We start from the raw sequence: 5,000 nt of genomic DNA on the forward strand, positions 1-5,000 counted from the left end.
CATGGTATAAGCTTTAAATATAGGCTAATAATCAGGCTGCAATGATCTCGCAAATAATTTCTGAATAGCCTAAAGTGTGTCGTCTCCACAGCAAGTGTGTCCTAATAATTTCTATCTTAGCGACTAGGATAGTGAAATGATTTCACTAGCTATACATTTATTAGTTTCTTTCAGCTTATCCATGCTTTTTTTGAATGTGTAAATCGCATAGAATATGTAGGCCTATATCAACCGTAGGCCTACACACTTGATCGCTATCACATAGCTGAAACCACGCTACCGTTTTTACAGTAACTGACTCATGTTCACGTTGATCTCTATAACTGTTAATTTTTAGTAGCCTATATTCAAACCTATTCATAACCCTTTTTTGCTATTTGACTCATCATTTCACATACAAAATAATATAAACAATATATAAATAATGTCAGACAGCGAATTAGTAATTATTTAAAAATATATATAATCATTTTTAAAAATCTATCTCCTGCCAGCAGGGGGTGCTGCAGCACCCTCAGCACCCCCCTTCCCACGCCCTTGTGGGTAGACCTAACCAATCAGAGCAACACAACAGCCCCGTGAGGTGTAGGAAGAGAACACACACGAGCCATCCTTCTGCTCCTATATCCCCTCCGTTTTTGACAGTGTTTTTAACAGTGATATGCTACAAACAGCTGGGAAAGGCTGTCGCAAATCCCTCGAACATGTGGTCAATCAGAGATTTCAAACGAACGAGGGAACATGTCGCAATGCAACAGCGAGTTTTCCCACATCTCAACTTTGGCCAAAGTTTTCAGAAATAATCGTTTTCAGTGATACAACCTCATTAAATAATATGGGGTCTTAAAAGCCATGTATCCTTCTAGCCACACCGTTTTTGTTTCAAACATAAGCCTAATCTAAGCGTGCTCAGATGACGTGATAGACCATGTGCTGTTGCTCACCTGTCCATCATCGTAAAGCCTGATTTGATTGGTCCGCCTGATATAGGCGAGCATACTTCCACCACAATGAAGCAATGCCAGACCGAACTTCCTGACCTCAGTTGTGGGCGGGACTAAGTTCGGAATGGCACCCAGGTTAGTTTTTTATGACTATTGGTCTTAGTCTTTATCTTTAGCTATCCACTGTACAGCACTTTGGTCAGTTTTTGCTGTGTTTAAATCAGGGCTTTGAACCGGTTCAAGGAACGAAAACGAAAACCGGGAACTTTTTGTATTTTACAGGGAACAGGAACGAAACCGGAAACGTTATTATTTTTTATGTTCTGGAACAGGAACACTTATTTCAAAATAATGGTAACCGTTAATACCGGGTTTTATTTCGCTCCTCAAAGTTTTCGTTGCCTAATTAACAAAAAAAAAAAGTAATTATTTTCCCGCGCATGTTACCATGACGGCTGAGGTTCACTTCCTGTGTGACATCACATCAGACATTCGCTGACTGAATGGAGAGAGAGCGGTGGATTACAGTCTCCACTCCACATCTTAAATAAGAGGTAAATTACGCATCCATCGCTAATTAAAACGCCATTCTAAAAAACACAATATCAATAGCTATATTTGTCGACTCCACATTAATGATGGACTAGCTTAACATTTGGCTAAATGGCGCCAACACCTCTGTTTGCCTAATGCACAGATGGCTTGTTACGGCATGAGTAGGCCTACTGGATGGCCTTTCCCCGACAGTTGGAATTTGTTGTTGCCCGAAAGTGGCATAACCACGTGTCTTAATAATGTCGTTTACGCTTGTGTGGACATTTCTCTTTTAACAATAAACCACACATTTGAAATAATTGTAGGCCTATTTAATTATTATTATTATTAATAATATTATTAATATTATTTAATAATGGTTGTAATGTTATTACATTTGGTTTAAGCTGGATGAGAAAGATGTGACATAATTCTATAGCATTAAACAGCTGACAGGAACGAAATTAACTGCCCGGGAACAGTATTTTTTGTTCTAACCGGTTCGGGAACGCCAATTTATTGGTGGAACTCATAACCGGAAACGTTATAATTCCGTTTCTGTTCGGAACGAACCGATTGGAAAAAAAAATCGGTTCAAAGCCCTGGTTTAAATGTGCTTTATAAATTAAATTCACTTACTTACTTACTTACTTACTCAGCTCAACGAACGGCTCCACGATCTCAACTCACTCATGCAGCAGCTGATCAAGAGCTTGGCAGTCCTGCAGGCCTATGTCCAGTAGAACCCTCCTCATGATCTAGGTTACCACCACGACAACGGACAGGAACCATCGTACCACCTGCCATTGGCATGCGAGAGAGAGAGAGAGAGGTTCCTATTGGCCATTTGCATTCTGTTGAATGGCAGCCTAAATGTGAGCTCCTGCTTCAAGTATTACGCACAATAGCCAACTTTCTTTAGCCTAAATGTACGCTTTGTATGCATTCAGCCTAAATGTACGCTTTGTATGCATTTAGGCTTGTTTACGTGCACATCATGCAATAGATTACATAAGAGTTCACAACTGCCCATGTACATAGTAAGACAACTTTATTTACAACGCTGGTCATTGGTGATGACGTCTCTGATGATACACTGTGTGCTACCTGCCTCTACCCTCTACCTGCACTGCACTACCATCATACCCCCTCCCCCCCCCACCCCTCACCCAACCACACGGACATTGTGTTCATGTGCATGGGTGTCGTCCACATACAATGTCCGCATGTACAGCATCATATCTGAATCACCCGAAGGCTTGGACATCCGTTTGACAAAGATTTGCATATAGTGCGGAGGACATGTCTGAAATCAGTTAAAGAGAGCGGGGAGAGAGAGATGGCATGCCATTTAAACAAGTGATCCATGCAGGATGACATCACTCTGTCATCTTGTAAAAGGTAGAGAGGGAGAGGGAGAGAGAGGTGGAGGAGGGAGAGAGGGAGGGAGAGAGAGAGGACGGATTAGAAATGACATCAGAATATTAATAAGAGCAGCATTTCTCCTCTTGGCCTGGAGCCACACCTCTCCCCCGCCTACAGAGTCGAGCCACACCTCCTGACATGCTGTCACCCTCCCACATAACACACAGACATCCCATACACACACACACACACAAACACCACACAGACACAGACACACACACACCTACACACACAATAATACACACAGACATTAACACACACACACACACACACACACAGAGACATTAACACTATTTCTCTTTCACGCACGCACACATGCACAGAAATGTGAGCTCCAATACTGCATCCTCTAACATTTACACATCCAGGCTTTAAATATGTGCTCTTGTCCAGTAAACCATCTTTTGGTTTTTGTGGTTTTTCTGTGAAAACTGTGTTTAGTGTGTGTCTGTCTGTGTGTGTGTGTGTGTGTGTGAGAGAGAGAGAGAGTGGGAGATGGGGCGTGTGTGTGTGTGGGGGGAGAGAGTAGGAGATGGGCGTGTGTGTGTGTGTGTGTGTGAGAGAGAGTGTGTGTGTGTGTGGGGGTGTGACAGAGTGGGAGAGAGAGAGTAGGAGATGGGGCGTGTGTGTGTTTGTCTCCCGTAGCGCGCAGAGAGCGTGAATAACAGGGCGATTAAAAGCAGCAAAATGAAACGGCCACATGGGCCCTCGCGCCGCTCCTCTTGGTCAAAGGCACGGATCGATCGGCCGCCTCATCTGCGCGAGGCTTCTGTCACACACACCCCTCCTCTCACTCCTTCCACAGTCCTCCCCCCGCGCGCTGCTCGCCAGAAGTCTGCGGCCGAGCTGTGTGTGTGCGCGAGGGTAATCTCGCCAAGTGCTCTGTCCTCTCGCGCCACTCCCCTTAATGACACCAGCAGCGTGGGGAGGGAAACCCGCCACAGCCACACACACGCACACACACACACACACGCGCGCGCTCACACACACACTGCATTGAGGACTGATGTTGGCCCATTGTGACTTCCATTACACTAACGCGATTATATCAAAACCCTAACTGGAGTTAGTGATTTAATGTCTTTTTTTCTGCCCGGCTGAAAGTGCGCCTGCCTTTGTGTGTGTGTGTGTGTGTGTGTGTGTGAGAGAGAGAGAGAGAGAGAGAGAGAGAGAGAGAGAAAGAGAGAGACATAAAAAAGAGGGGATGGAGGAAGGGAGGGAGTGCTATAACACAGACACAGGCTCTCTCTCTTTCCGTGTGTGTGTGTGTGCGCGCATGAGAGAGAGAGCGTGTGTGGCAGAGACAGAGTGTGAGAGAAAGGGTTGTGTGTGTATGTTAGAGTGTGAGAGAAAGGGTTGTGTGTGTGTGTTCGTTCCAGAGAATGAGAGTAATATGACACTAGAGTCGCGTTATCGGGAATGTTCTCATTTTCGTAAGTCTAACAGGTCACCAACGGGTTAGTGTGTGTGTGTGTGTGTGTGTGTGTGCGCGGATCCCGTCTGAGAGGCTCTTCTATTTCATCCTTCAGATTTCGGCTGTTATTTAGGCTCCACCGTTCCCGCCAGTGGGCTGTGGTTTGGTCGGAGAGATTTAATGATTCCGCCAGTAAAAGGCTAATTTACATAATAAGTACATATTTAATGATTGCGCGCGGGAATGCGCGGGGGCTGAAGTGAATCTTGGAGAGAGAATTGAGTCCAGGCGTATGTTGATTACTTTCGTTCTTTCTTTCACTATGCATGAGCTTTATTAGTTGGTACTTTTGTCCACATCTTTGGTTTTGCGGTCGGTCTTTTGTAGTTCACACATGACAAACTTCACGTCACTTCACTTCATTTTCCAGACTTATGAGCCGGCATGTAGTGAGGCGCTTTAACCCCCCTCCTCTCGCTTCCCCTCCCAGACACACACACACACACACACGCACACACACACACACACGCACGCACGCACACACACACTGTGCAGCTCGGCTAGTCACAGCGCGCAGAGCCGTACCTCATATTTGGATTTTCGCTTAACGCGAGGATACAGCTGCGAATTTGACAGACGGCTGGGATTGCCATCACTCGCCGATAACTCTCGCGCTCTTCCCT

The 5,000-nt window shown here is 45.2% G+C and overlaps 1 protein-coding gene across 1 annotated transcript in view; it reads left to right on the forward strand.

Annotated features, from left to right (window-relative positions):
* Positions 1-4,400: 4,400 nt before the first annotated feature.
* LOC125308607 (endothelin-converting enzyme-like 1) overlaps positions 4,401-5,000 on the forward strand; it is a 41,809-nt gene continuing 41,209 nt past the window's right edge. The window contains exon 1 of the mRNA XM_048265172.1: positions 4,401-5,000. This exon is cut by the window's right edge and continues 52 nt beyond it. The gene's annotated coding sequence lies outside the window, so the exon portion shown is untranslated.

This window comes from Alosa alosa, chromosome 15, assembly GCF_017589495.1.
Source record: "Alosa alosa isolate M-15738 ecotype Scorff River chromosome 15, AALO_Geno_1.1, whole genome shotgun sequence".
In the NCBI taxonomy this organism is placed as follows: domain Eukaryota; kingdom Metazoa; phylum Chordata; class Actinopteri; order Clupeiformes; family Clupeidae; genus Alosa; species Alosa alosa.